The sequence below is a fragment of the Sus scrofa genome, chromosome 6, assembly GCF_000003025.6.
Source record: "Sus scrofa isolate TJ Tabasco breed Duroc chromosome 6, Sscrofa11.1, whole genome shotgun sequence".
NCBI classification, from domain to species: Eukaryota; Metazoa; Chordata; class Mammalia; order Artiodactyla; family Suidae; genus Sus; species Sus scrofa.
The window spans coordinates 51,117,646-51,132,745 of NC_010448.4; the positions used below are offsets into that span (position 1 = coordinate 51,117,646).

At 46.3% G+C, this 15,100-nt stretch overlaps 1 protein-coding gene across 1 annotated transcript in view; it reads right to left on the minus strand.

Annotated features, from left to right (window-relative positions):
• Positions 1-15,100, minus strand: part of LOC106509492 (carcinoembryonic antigen-related cell adhesion molecule 5-like) — a 119,081-nt gene that overhangs the window by 45,758 nt on the left and 58,223 nt on the right. Inside the window, exon 4 of the mRNA XM_021097550.1 lies at positions 6,658-7,310. The gene's annotated coding sequence lies outside the window, so the exon portion shown is untranslated. The remainder of the gene's footprint in view (positions 1-6,657; positions 7,311-15,100) is intronic.

Here is a 15,100-nt window from a genome sequence, read left to right on the forward strand (position 1 = left end):
TCACACGTTCACAGGGTGAGAAAAGGGAGTAGAAAGAACTAGATGGAGGGGGTGCATCCCCCAAAGTCAGCTTCCAGAGGAGAGCTTGGCAAGGTGCAGCAGGGTGGAGTGGAATAACGGTTCCTGTTACCGGCCAACTGACAAGGTCGCAGCCCAGCACCAAGAAGAATTTGGTGGAGGATGGACTGGAGCTTGGGGGGAATAGAGAGACCATTGGCGGGGGGGGGGGGATCACTAAGCCTCTGGAAGAAGAGCAGAGGGCAGCACAATCTAAACCACCAGAACAAACAAGTCCCTTGGCCAGACTTGTTAGGGTTCTCACCAGCTCTCTGCGGAAGAGGAGCTGGGGGCTGAGAACAGAAACCAGTGGGCATCCTTGGGACGCCTGGAGAAAGTGGGGAGGGTGCTGCTCCAGGAAAAGGGAAGATCGGGGACAAAGTCACGGCTGCAGCCTTCTCGTTTGTATCCCCAAACCACGAGGCAGGCACACTGGCTGGGAGAACTATGTTTTGCAGGGCACAGGCTAGACCCCATCACTCATTCCAGAATCTGTCACATTCAGTACTTGAAGGCGTCAGAATCATACTTCAAAGACTATACATGTATAGGATTGCAGGCTTACAGATTAAAAGCTCCAAGTTCAGAGCAAGACTTTGCGACCTTGTTTATCCACTGGAAATGAACTCCGTTGGGGAGACTTTCAAATACTGATGAGTGGATAAGAGCCGTGGTACCTCCACACAAGGGAAGACGGGTGACCCACAAACAACATGGGGATTAGTGGACCCCCCGCCCCCATGCAGTCAAAAATCCATGTATAAGTTTTGGCTTCCTGAAAACTGAACTACTAACAGAAACAGTTGATTAATACATATTCTGTAGGTTATGTGTATTACATACTATATTCTTACCAGAAAGTAAGCTAGAGAAAAAAAAAAATGTTAAGAAAATCATGAGGAGGAGTTCCCGTTGTGGCACAGCGGAAACGAATCCGACTAGGAACCATGAGGTTGCAGGTTCGATCCCTGGCCTTGCTCAGTGGGTTGATGATCCAGCATTGCCGTGAGCTGTGGTGTGGGTCGCAGATGCGGCTCGGATCCCGCATTGCTGTGGCTGTAGCTCCGATTGGACCCCTAGCCTGGGAACCTCCATGTGCCGCAAGTGTAGCCCTAAAAAGTGAAAAAGAAACATAAGGAAGAAAAAATATATTTATGATACTGTACTGTATTTATTGGTACTGTAAGCTTATGTTGTCTGTTTGCAAGATGAATCACCTGTCAGTACCTACGTCGACGTAGGATCTGCAGATATTATTCGTATCACTAACACTAGACATCAAAAATAAAGATAACGAGAAAAAGAAATTCATATTCATTTACAAGTATAACAATTTGTGCATCGATAATGAAGCAGCAGCAATATGGTTGCTTTACGGTAGCCTAGCCTATACATTTATTTATTTATTTTTTTTGGCTGCACTTATAGCATATGGGAAGTTCCCAAGCCGTGGATCGAACCCATACCACAACTGTGACAACGTCCTCTCCTTAACCCGCTGTGCCACAAGGGGACTTCCCAGTCTATAAATTTTTACGACATACATGTGTGATTGTCATATGCATTATACAGTATTAGAAACAATGTCAACATAAAAAAAAAATCACTTCCCTGTAAGTTTAGGCTGACACACCGTTTCTTCAATTATTTGGGTGGGGGAGGGGAGGGGAGGCAGGGCATGTGGTTATGTAATTCTTTGAACGCCAAGTTAAAAAAAAAAAAAACACCAATACTGTAAGAAAGCCAACACATTGGTTTTATATGAAATATCGTTCACCACATGCCTATGTAAAGAGAGGCGCTTCAAAATGAAACGTGTGAGGTCAGAACAGATGTTCCCATCTGCTTAGTGAAAAACACCTGTGTGCACATGGCCCCACTCGGTTCAAGCATGTTCAAGGTCAACTGTACCCAGCAATAAAAAGGAAGGAAATACTGAGATGTGCAACCACGTGGCTGAATTTCGAAAACACACGGAATGAAATGAGTGTTCAAAATGTACTCAAAAGAGTGCATTTACTGTGAACCCACTGATAAAGAAATGCTGAGAGACACAGATCTAGTCCATTTTTTTAAAGGCCAATCTGTCCTTGCCGAGGGTGGGGGGATTAACTGCAAAGAGGCACAGAGGAAACTTTTGGGGTCACAAAATGTTCTGTATCTTGACAGTAGTGATGGTTTCAAGGGTCAAATATATCAAAATTTACACTCATCACAGGTGCATTTTAATGGATGCAAATTTTACTTTTTTTCTTTTTTTGTTTTTTTGCCTTTTCCAGGGCTGCTCCTGTGGCATATGGAGGTTCCCAAGCTAGGGATCAAATTGGAGCTGTTGCCGCCGGCCTACGCCAGAGCCACAGCAACGCCAGATCCGAGCACTATCTGCAGCCTACACCACAGCTCATAGCAATGCCAGATCCTTAACCCACTTAACCCAGGGATCGAACCCGCAACCTCATGATTCCTAGTCAGATTCGTCTCCGCTGCTCCATGACAGGAACTCCCCAATTTTACTTTAATAAGGTGGATTTTTAAAAGTATATCGATATCCTGCTCTAGCTTTAGAGATTATGATTTGGCTGATCAGGGCTGCAGGCTGGGCACTGGAATTTTAAGAAGCTCCCCCAAGAGACTCCAATGTGTCTGGAAGCAGTGGTCCTCCAGGTGTGCCCTACAGACGTGCATCAGAACCCAGAGAAGTTTGTTCATGCAGATTCCTGACTTCCATCCCCAGAGGTTCTGATGCTATAAGTCTGCAGTACAGCTGGGATCTTCATTTTAACAAGCTCCCCCAGGCAATTCTCGAATGTTCTCAAATTATCGAGAACTTGAGAGCAGTTGCTTAGAACATGCTGTGGGTTGGGCCTCACTCGAAGGGAAACATCAGCCCAGAAGAATGCAGAGCTGGGCCCTGCTGTGTGCCCTTGAGCCAGGCTCCAAACCACTCTGATTCTGCTTTACCATGGACACTTCAGAACTGGTGGCTAGTGAGCACTTTTGAGATGCCAGCGGTCTGCTTTGAGATGCACTACGAGTGTAAAATACACACTGGGTTTGGAAGGCTTCGTATGAAGAAAAGAATGTAAAGCATCTCAGTAGTAATTTTCTTTTTACGGTTGCACCTGTGACATATGGAAGTTTCCAGGCTAGGGGCTGAATCGGAGCTGCAGCTACCAGCCTACACCACAGCAACACCAGATCCAAGCCACATCTGTGACATACACCGCAGCCTGTAGCAACACTGGATCTTCAACCCACTGAGGGAGGCCAGGGATCAAACCAGCATCCTCACAGACACGACATCAGGTTCTTAACCTGCTGAGCCACAGTGGGAAGCCCCCCTACCCCCGCCAAAGAAAATTCATTTAATCATGGAACCACTTCTTTTTTCCAATGGGGAACTCATTTTCTATAGAATTCTACTTAAGAGCAAAGGACAAGTATGTACTTTTTAGCTCTAAAATTCCATGATTCGTTGACAATCCTGGATCCTTAACTGCTAGACCACCAGGGAACTCCTAAAATTCCACAATTCTTTTTTTTAATCTCTTTTTTTGCTATTTCTTGGGCCGCTCCCGCGGCATATGGAGGTTCCCAGGCTAGGGGTCCAATCGGAGCTATAGTCGCCGGCCTACGCCACAGCCACAGCAACGCGGGATCCGAGCCGCGTTTGCAACCTACACCACAGCTCACAGCAACGGCAACGCTGGATCGTCAACCCACTGAGCAACGGCAGGGACCGAACCCGCAACCTCATGGTTCCTAGTTGGATTCGTTAACCACTGCGCCACAACGGGAACTCCAATTCCACAATTCTTTAATTAATACATTTCTCAAGAAAGGCTTCAAAGAAATTTTTTTGAATGGATGAGGCCTTCCGCATTTTCATAAACAAGCTCCTCGCTTCCTGATCATGTGTTGCCATAACAACAAGATTCAGTGAGGCACCATCTCCAAGACTGTCGGCCTCTGCTGTCTGTTGGGGTCTGCATGCATTTTCAAAGTCCCCCGTGATCTGGCCCTGCCACACCAGATCCACAGTTATCAGGTATCACTGTCGTGTAAACCATCTATTCAAAAAGCTGGTCTCCTGACTGCACCTTGACTTCAGTGTCTGCTCTTTTGCTTTTTTTTTGTTGGCTGCACCCACAGCAGGCAGAAGCTCCCAGGCAAGGAATCAAACCTGCATCATAGCAGCGACAACACCAGATCCTTAACCTACTGAGCCACTGGGGAACTCCTGCTTTTTTTTTTTTTTTTTCTTTTACTTCATCAGGCATATCTTTCCTTCAAACTTCATAGTATGGCGCATGGCCCCTCCTCTACAAACTTGCCCTAGTTCATATGCAGTTCTAGTCTCTACTGATCCACTTTTTACAAACTCAATGGTTCCCACATTAGAATCATCTGTGGAACTTCCTCCCCAAACGCAGAAACCCCAGCAAGACCAACTTAGTGGCTCTGGTCGGAAGCCCAGGTACCTGTATGTCCACAAACCTCTGCTCATGATCCTGATACACACACAGGAGTCAGAAAAATCTCTCTCTGACATATTGTGTGCCTTCTGTACTGATTTTTTTGTTTGCAGGTTTCTTATTTTATTATTATTATTTATTATTATTATTATTATTTTTGCTTTTTAGGGCTGCACCCAGGCATATGGAGGTTCCCAGGCTAGGGGTCTAATCAGAGCTGTAGCTGCCTGCCTACACCACAGTCACAGCGACATGGGATCCGAGCCGAGTCTGCGACCTACACCACAGCTCAGGGCAATGCTGGATCCTTAACCCACTGAACAAGGCCAGAGATTGAACTTGCATCCTCATGGTTCCTAGTCGGATTCGTTTCCGCTGAGCCATGATGGGAACTCCATTATTTTATTTTTTATTATAGTTGATTTACAATGTTCTGTCAATTTCTGCTGTATAGCAAAGTAACCCAGCTATCCATATACCTACACCAATTAAAATAAATTTCTTTTTGTCTTTTTAGGGCCACACCTGCAGCATACGGAGGTTCCCAGGCTAGAGGTCGAGTCTGGCCTATGCCACAGGTACAGCAATGGGCAGCAACACCAGATCCTTAACCTCCTGAGCAAGGCCAGGGATAGAACCCACGTCCTCATGAATACTACTCAGGTTCATTACCTCTGAGCCACAATGGGACCTCCCCTTCCATACCAATTAAACATCTCTCCAATGCTGCCTAGGGGCCATTGCTTAGGGGTTTGTGGATGCAGAGACCTCAGCAGTATCCTTACATTCAGGCGGCAGAGTAAAGGATGGCTGTGGAGTTCCCGCAACTAAACGCGATGCTGTTAAGTCATAATGATATTTTCCCGGCTAAATAATGGGGCTATTTTGGCTGCAGCCACACGTGAAGCATATGCCTCCAGATCCTCTGGCAGAGAATATATGAAAGAAAAGACAGAAATGCAGAGGAGAAATGCTGGTAGAGGTCAGGCTATGAGAGACCTCAAATGCCATGCTAAGGATGTCACGGCTTTCTTCTGAACAACAGAAAATAATCTAAGGGAGAAGCCCCCACCTTTGTTGTTACTGTTGTTTTCTAGCATTGATTCCCATGGCAGAAATTCCTGAGGGTGGCACCCAGCCATTTTTATTCATGGCAGTGTGTCAAGACAACCCATTTCCGGTAGGAAACACTACATCAGTGACTCTCTAAATGTGTAAGAATCCCATATTCTCACCCAGGTATTCTTTGGCTATTAAGTCGTAAGACCCAAGTTTCAAGGTGGAAGTGCCAGTGATTCTTAAAGCCTGATGTACATTAACTGCACTGAGCTTCAGTTACGATGACTAATCAATTCAATCCACCAGAACGATGACCACCTGAACCCAGATTTATGTAGGGAGTGGCAGACAGGTGAAAAGAATTGTCCTGTCATTCTGCTTTTTTTTCCTCCCGTCTTCATGTTTTTTAATGTAAGTCCCAGAAATTAAAAAAAAAAAAAAAAATCCATCTGTGGCTGGCCTTCTAATCCCACTGTTCAGTGCTGCTTCAGACTGTAATGACACCTACTTTCCAGGGACTGTGCCAGGCGTAAGTACATGTAAAAGAAACTGATTTTAAGCCTTTAGGGGGAAGTTTGAAAAACTGCAGTAAAAACTGAAATAGTAGTCGATAGCATTTATTTATTTATTTACTTATTTGTGTCTTTTTAGGGCCACACCTGTGGCATATGGAGGTTCCCAGGCATATGGAGGGGTCTAATTGGAGCTGTAGCCCCTGGCCTAAGCAACAGCCACAAAACCATCAGATCCCAGCCGCGTCTGCAACCTACACCACTGCTCAGGGCAACATCGGATCCTTAACCCACAGGGCGAGGCCAGGGATTGAACGTGCGTCCCCATGGATACTAGTCAGATTCTGCTGAGCCACGATGGGACTTCCAGGTAGCATGTAAACTGACACTATCCCCTGTGCCAAGCACAAGTGTTTACATATCCCCTTAATGAATCCACCCAGTTTCCCCGTGAACAAGTGTCTCTACTGCTGTATAACAAATTACTCCAAGAATTCATGGCTTTAAAGAAAACAGTAACTAAGCACAGTTTCTGCAATCCGGAAACAGCTTACCTGGGTAGTTCTGGCTCAGAGTCTCTCGTGAGGTTTCCGTCGAGGTAAGGGCCGAAGCTGCGGTTGACTAAAGGCCAGAACATCTGCTTTCAAGATGGTGCATTCCTGTGGCTTTTGGCTGGAGGCCCCAGCTGCCGCCCAGGGGGACCTCTCCAAAGGGCTGCTCTTAACTGTGAAGGAATGCAGAGAGACGACCCCTAGGCTGCAACTAAGGGAAGGGAGGGCTCTAAACTGGGCTTGGAGAACAAGATGCCCTTCTCAAATGTAGCAGGTATGGGAGTCTGGTGGAAAGCCTCGCCGTAGCACCCATTTCTCCCTGCCTTCCTTGTTACAAGAGTCCTAGAGCTGCTGAAGTGCCACCTTCGTCTCCGCCCGCAGCAGTGAATTAAGGATCCGAGCCCTCCAGGAAAGACAAGTCCTGATTGGTCAAAGGCTGAGCCAATCATGATGCTCTTTTTCCCAGCAAGTGGCATGTGACCACGTTCTGGCCAATGCCAAGTGCAAGGAAGTCTGCTGGGAGGCCGACGGAAAAGATTTTATTGTCTCTTGAAGAAAATTAGGAACAGTTGGTCCTCTTTTCCGCCTTCGAAGCTGCAATTGGCCCGGGTGGTGACCATCTTGGACCGTGAAGGGAATCAGCCTCCAAGTTCAACCTGCCCAGGGCGGGGAAGAGAGATGCAGAACCTGAGTCTTTGGTGTAATCGCCAAGCCCCTATATTAACCAACACGGAACCGCACCACCATTGGAATCCTTGCTGCATAGGATAATACATGTCAGAGTTTTAAACCATTTTGAATTGGGTTATCCATTTGTTGCAGCCAAAACACATCTAAACTGATATTTGGGAGGCCGGTTTTCTCACCTGATCGTAATCCAGACTCAATTAGGCATGGGATGGGGTAAGGGACAGAGACAGAGGTGGCAAAGAAGAAGGTCCATATAAAGGGTTTTTTTGTTTTGTTTTTTTGGTCTTTTTGCCTTTTCCTCAGCATATGGAGATTCCCAGGCTAGAGGTCCAATCGGAGCTGTAGCTGCCGGCCTAGGCCAGAGCCACAGCAACGCGAGATCCAAGCCATGTCTGCAGCCTACGCCACAGCTCATGGCAACGCCGGATCCTTCACCCACCGAGCAAGGCCAGATATCGAACCCTCAACCTCATGGTTCCTAGTCGGATTCGTTAACCACTGCAGCACGATGGGAACTCCGATATAAAGGTTTTAAAATAAGAGATGAACATATTTAAGGGGAAGACACCCGCCCCAAGTAAGACTTAAAGACTGGAGTCGTCACCACTGCGGACTCCTCAATTTTGCAAGAAAAGTTTTTCCAATGCAACTCTCTGAGAGGTGAGGCAATTGTACTGAGGCAGATCGCTGTCAGCCTCCAAGTGGGATTCAGCTTAAAGTGACAGGTTATTGAGTCCAAAAGTCTGGCCTGGGTTCACAGCCATCCTGGAATAGCTCAATTAAAATTGTTACTTTTCTCTCCTATTTTGTTTCTTCATCTTGATGGATGCAAAACTCGTGTTGTATTTGCTAATAATCCTATTATTTCCATTTCCTTTTAACAGTGCAAAAGTTTTGACCACGTTGAAGCTGCTTCTTTTCCCTCCTCTTAGTGCTAAAAATAAAAAAATAAAAATGCGATTGCAAGACTTTGCCTTGAAACTCTGGGCTGTTTTAGGCTGGTAACAAAAATCTCAGCAACAAGAAAGCAAATGTTCCCTCTTCTGCAGCTTGTGAAAATCAGACTCTTTGCCTCATGAAAATCTCTTTGTAACTGTATTTCTAATAAAGTAGTCTCTTAAGACGCTTAGACTTCAAAAATTGATGTTGTTCCAGGCTTTGAGAGCCCCCATTAATCTGCCGTATTAGTTTGCGTGGGCTGCCATAATAAAATACTACAGACAAGGTGGCTTAAACAACAGACAACTTTTTATCTCATATTCTGGGAGCTGGAAGTCCATGGTCAATGGCTGGCAGAAGGTGGTTTCTTGTGAGGCCTCTCTTTTTGGCCAGCGGATGAGTGGCCCCTTGCCGGGTCCTCAGATGAGCTTCCCTCTTTGTGCACGTGCAACGCTGGCGTCTTTTCCTCTTATCAGATCACTGCGGCTCGGGTCCTGCGTTGCTGTGGCTGTGGTGTAGGCTGGTGGCTACAGCTCCGATTGGACCCCTAGCCTGGGAACCTCCACATGCCGCAGGAGCAGCCCTAGAAAAAGCAAACAACAACAACAACAACAACAACAACAAAAACCCTCTATTATTGGAGTTCCTCGCTGGCTTAGCAGCTAAGGATCTATTGTTGTCACTGTTGTGCCTTGGTCACGGCTGTGATGTGGGTTCAATCACTGGCCCAGGAACTTCTGCGTGCCACAGACTCCACCAAAGCAAACAACTTTATTGCTAAAAAATTTTAACTTTTGCAAGTTGTAGTAGCAATATGAAAGATCCCTGATCACAGATCACATAACAGATATAATAATGAGGAGTTCCCGTTGTGGCTCAGTGATTAACGAACCCGACTAGCATCCATGAGGATGCAGGTTCGATCCCTAGCCTCGCTCAGTGGGTTAAAGATCTGGCATTTCCATGAGCTGTGATGTAGGTCACAGACGTGGCTCAGATCCTCCATTGCTGTGGCTGTGGTGTAGGCCAGTGGCTACAGCTCTGATTCGACCCCTAGCCTGGGAACCTCCATGTGCCACAGGTGCGGTCCTAAAAAAATATATATATATACATATATTTAATACATGTTATATATTATATATTGATTATATATAATGTATATATTAGTGAAAAGGTTTGAAATTTGCAAGAATTTGCAACACAGAGATGTGAAGTGAGCAGATGTTGTTGGAAAGTGGCACCAACAGGTTTGCTTGACCCAGAGTGGCCAGAGACCTTCCGCTTATGAAAAATATAACATCTGTGAAATGCTCTAAAGCTAGGAGGCCTGTACTGGACATGGTGGCTCCAGAACCGCATCACACTTCCTGGATTCACAAAGATAAGAGCCTCTGGGAAACACACCTTGCCAGTCACCGGTGGTGCCTCAGCAAAAAAACACCAGCCTGTCCGTGCCTGTGCTTTCCAAAATATGACAGAAGCATCAGCGGCAGAGTCTCCATTTCAATTTCGCTTTCCAAATCTCATGCACATATGTCAGACTGGCAGAACCCGGGTTTCAAGGGAAGAGAGGAAATAGAGGTTTAGCTTCCCAGCCTCTGTTCGTATGGGTACCAGAAGGAGGAAGTCTCAGATGGCGAGCAAAGGCATCCACCATCCAAAACCCCTGGGACATTTTCTCTTCGGCTTCCTACATCCAGGGGGAAACCCACAGCCGGTCTTTCCCCGGTGTAGGTAGTCCCGCTTTGCAGAAGAAGGTCCAGATAACCTCTGGTTTCTTCATACCTACTTTTCTACCAGCACCTAGGTGGAGATTTAAGATCTCAAGGAATATCCCCCCTCATCCTTGCCTGTAGGCAGAAATAATTGAGAGTGAGAAAGAGATACAGGAGAAAGTGACATGATGGCTTGATTACGAATAACAAGCAAGCCGGGCCCTATGGATGTGCCATGGCCTCTGCCTCCTTTCTACTGCTCCCAATGGAAACAGCTTCCACTTTGGCTGCACAGATTCAAAATAACAACAGCTTGGATTTCTTGGGGCTCAGTGGGTTAAGAACCCGACACAGTTCCGTGAGGACGTGGGTTTGATCCCTAGCCTGGCTCGGTGGGTTAAGGATCTGGCGTTGCCTTGCAGGTCACAGATGTGACTCAGCTCTGGCGTTGCTGTGGCTGTGATGGAGGTTGGCTGCGGCAGCTCCAATTGGACCCCAGGCCTGGGAACTTCCACATGCCACAGGTGCAGCCCGAAAAAGGAAAAAAAAGAAGAAGAAGAAGAAAAAAAAAAAGTGAAACATGTAGGATAAGACTTTTCCCACCCAGAAGTTCCTCTGTGGCTCAGTGGGTTAAGGAACTGGCATTGTCACTGCTTCGGCTTGGTCACTGCTGTGGCATGGGTGCAATAGCTGGCCCAGGAATTTCCACATGCCGTGGGTATGGCCAAGAAAGGAAAAAAAAACGTTTTGTTTTGTTTTTTTTTGAGCTTTGCAACTTTTTTTTTTAATTTTTTTCCCGATGTACAGCATGGGGACCAAGTTACACATACACGTATACATACTTTTTCCTCCCGTTGTTGTGTTGCGATGTAAGTATCTAGACATAGTTCTCAATGCTACACAGCAGGATCGAAAAAAAAAAGAAAGAAAAAAAGGTTTTCCCCATCCAAACTTAGCCCCTGGCAGGACAGGAGATTCTTTTGGCCTTCAATTCAGTTTTGTCCCAAACTGCCTAGCACTGGCTATTTGTCCTGTTATGACTAAAATGATGCTCTCCCTCTCTCTCTCTCTCTCTCTCTCTCTTTTTTTTTTTTTTTTTTTTTTTTTTTTTTTTTTTTTTTTTGTATTTTTGCCTTTTCTAGGGCTGCTCCCGTGGCATATGGAGGTTCCCAGGCTAGGGGTTGAATCGGAGCTGTAGCTGCCGGCCTACACCAGAGCCACAGCAACGTGGGATCCGAGCCACATCTGCGACCTACACCACAGCTCATGGCAACGCCAGATCCTTAACCACTGAGCGATGCCAGGGATCAAACCCGCAACCTCATGGTTCCTAGTCAGATTCATTAACCACTGAGCCATGACGGGAACTCCATCCCCGCTCTCTTTCAACACACCATCTCCCTCTTTTTCTCCCTCTGGGACTCTCTCTTTCTCTCTCCCTGTCTCACTCACACACACACCAGGAGAAATAAATGATGCTACAAGCACTCAAGGAGCCAAGGAAACAGGAAACAGGCGCATTTCCTTGCGCCTCAGGAAAAGCACAAGGATGGGATAGGAGGAAGGAAGTGAGGCTTGTTTGGGGAGAATGTGACTTAGATGAGTGTGACGTTGAACAATTTATTTAACCTCATGCATGTTTCTCTGGTTTCTCCCATAAAAATAAATAAATAAACAATAGTATCTGCCACCTTAGAGATGTTAGGAGCCCCAAATGACCTTAAAAGAGTGTGGGATAGAATGTTTAAGATCTCGGACTTCATAATCTGATGCTCAGTCCTCCCCCAGCTGTGTGGCCTTGGACACGTCACTGACCCTCTCTGTGCCTCGGTTTCCTCCTCTGTAATAGGAGAACGGTGGCACTTGCCTCAGACAGCTGTTGAGGGGATAAATGAGCTAAAAGATGTAAAGTGTTTAGACCAATGGCCCACTCAGAGTTGCATTCTCCGTAAATGCTAGCAATCATGGCAAGATTATTTCCTCCAAGTGGGACTCATGGTTTTGGTTTTTCTAAACGAAACTCTAGATTTTATTCTAATTTCACCAATTTTTCCATTAATGTCTTTCTTCTCCTTCAGGATATAATCCAGGATAATATATCACGTTTCGTTTTCATTAACTCCGGAGTCTCCTTTGTGACAGTTTCTTAGTCTTTGTCTTTCATAACTTGATCATTTTGAGGATTGGTGGTCAGATATTATGGAGAAGTCCCTTGATTTGGATTTGTCTGAGCCTTTCTCAGACTTGGGTTATGGTTATGTGGGAAGAAAGCCCAGAGAAGTGAAGCACCCTTCTTAGTACATCATATTAGGAGCTACATAATACCTACATGACGGCAGTAGCGATGGTAGACTAAGCTATCTGACCCTCATGAGAGAAGTGACTTATAAGCTATTACATCTGCCATTTGCATTCTTTCTTCCTACTTAAGCAGTCATTTCTTTGCCAAGTAGAAGTGGACTTGATGATGGTTTGCTATGATTTCTATGTGCGTAATTTAGCCATTTCTTGGAATGTAAGCAAGAGTCTATTTAAACTCCATCCTACCTTGGTTGGACTGTAAAAGCTAGCTATGTATGTGATTGCTCCTGGCCCTCTTACCGCTACTTTTTTTTTTTTTTTTTTTGCTTTTTTTTTTAGGGCCACACCTGCAGCATATGGAGGTTCCCAGTCTAGGGGTTGAACAGGAGCTGTTGCCACCAGCCTACACCACCGCCACAGCAACATCAGATCCAAGCCACATCCACAGACTACACCACAGCTCACAGCAACGCTGGATCCTTAACCCACTGAGCAAGGCCAGAGATCGAACCCACAACCTCATGGTTCCTAGTTGGAATCGTTAACCACTGAACCACGACAGGAACTCCTGGATCTAGATGTTTTTTAACGATGTCACTAAAAATTTCTGTCCATCTACTGGCTATGCTTTCCTATGTGTTGGCCTCATTCTTACACAGCCTCTCTACTCAGGGTAAAAAGAGGACCCCCTGCAGCTCCACACTCAGATCCCTTCAGCTTAGCAAGCCCAGCAGAAAGAAGTGCTGTCTTCCCCAGAGTTCCAATAAAAGTCTTCATCCTGGTCCTCCTTGGCCTGCTCTGGGTCATATGTCTAAGACTCAAAAAATCACTGAGGGAGTCCCTCTCCTGGCTCAGCAAAAACAAATCTGACCAGCACCCATAAGGACACAGGTTTGATCCCTGGCCTTGCTCAGTGGGTTACAGATCTGGCATTGCCATGAGCTGTGGTGTAGGTTGCAGAGGCGGCTAGAATCCTGCATTGCTGTGGCTGTGGTGTAGACCGGCAGGTGCAGCTCCGATTGGACCCCTAGCCTGGGAACCTTCACATGCCCCCTGGTGCGATCTTAAAAAGACCAAAAAAAAAAAAAAAAATCACTGAGGCATGGGGTTGAAATACTCTGACTGGCCAGGCTTGGGTCACATGTGCAGCCTTCCCCCAGTCACTGTGGTTGGAGAGTGAAGGGCTCAGATAGGCTGGGACTGGGCCCCTCAGTTCCCTGGAACCAAAAGAAGGTTGGTTTCCCAAAAGAAGCTCCAGGTGCTGTTACCTGGAAAAAGAATAAAGTAGAAACCACAGAGTCTTCATCCACAGATGGTTATTAATCGTGTTGCAAATATTTGCTTACTACCCACCAGTTCCCCCCTGGCCTCGCTAGTCACCCTAGCTGATGCCTTCAGAGAAATCATGAAGAAACAGTATGGCTAATACTAATTAAGACATAACCAAGTCAGAGTTCCTGACGTGACTCAGTGGTAAACAAACTCGACTCGTATCCATGAAGATGAGGGTTCAGTCCCTGGCCTTGCTCAGTGGGTTAAGGATCTGGCATGGCCATGAGCTGTGGTGTAGGGCACAGACACGGCTCAGATCCCACATTGCTGTGGCCGTGGTGTAGGCCAGGATTGTAGCTCTGATTTGATCCTTAGCCCGGGAGCCTCCATACGTCACGGGTGTGACCCTAAAAAGACAGAAAGAAAAAAAAAAAAAAAAAGGCATAACCAATTCACTTGATAATGACTACTTTTAGAGTCTCACAGGGGAAACTTTGCCCCAGGGTGGGGAAGAACCTAGACGTCTCTTGGAGAGAGCAGCTCGAACTTCTGAATCAGATAGAAGTTCAAATTCCAACCTCACTCACTTATTCTTTCATGCATTCACCAAAGGAAACTTCTTGGGCGCCCATGACCTGCCAGGTACTATTCGAGACACCGGGGACACCGTTGTGAGCCAGATAAAATCGCCGTCCTCCTGGATCCGACATTCTCCTTAGGGAGGTGGATGCGGAAGAGAAGAGACAGATGATAAACAAGTGGACAGAGAAATAAATCATCTCAGATCCAGCAAACACGGTAAAGAAAATAAAGCAGTGTGTCCTGCTAGCGAGACAGTGGGGACCGGATTTGCAGTGGGTGTTAGGAAATGCTTTTGGGGAGGGTTGATATTTGATCAGAGCCTTGGATAATGAGATGCAGGCAGCCATGAGATAATCTGCGTAAACCTCTGAAAAGGAGTAACACGTGCTAAGGCCCTGAAGTGTCTCACCCGAAGACCTGACAAAAGCCATTACGGATCGCTGTGACGTTAGGTGAATTCCTTAGCCTCTGTGCACCGCTGGGAAATGAGGTTGATCACACTAACCCCTCACGGTTGCTATGAGGATTCAATCAAACCAACAATTATAAAAAGGCAACTGTGAACACCAGCTATTATTTGGGCAATACAATTATTAACTTGAGAAGGACAGAAAGGGCCTGAAAGGTTAAAAGGATGAGAGAAAGGGGCGTGGGTGGCTTATCCTTCCAGAATCCAAAGCTCAGGATACAGTATGAGGAGAGCCCTGAGAAAGGGCTTCTGAACACGACTCCAGAATATCCTGGATACCAATACTAATTAGCATTATGTTAATAGCTTCGGCCATTTATGGAGCACCTAAAATATGCCAGGCACCTGCTGTCCATGGGCCCCTCCGGCCCTGGGGCAGGCAGTATTCCTAACACTTAGATTTTACAGAAGCTCAGAGCCAAGGATCACAGAATCTGGAGCAAAGACAGCCAGGAGGCCAGGAGAAGCCCAGCCACCC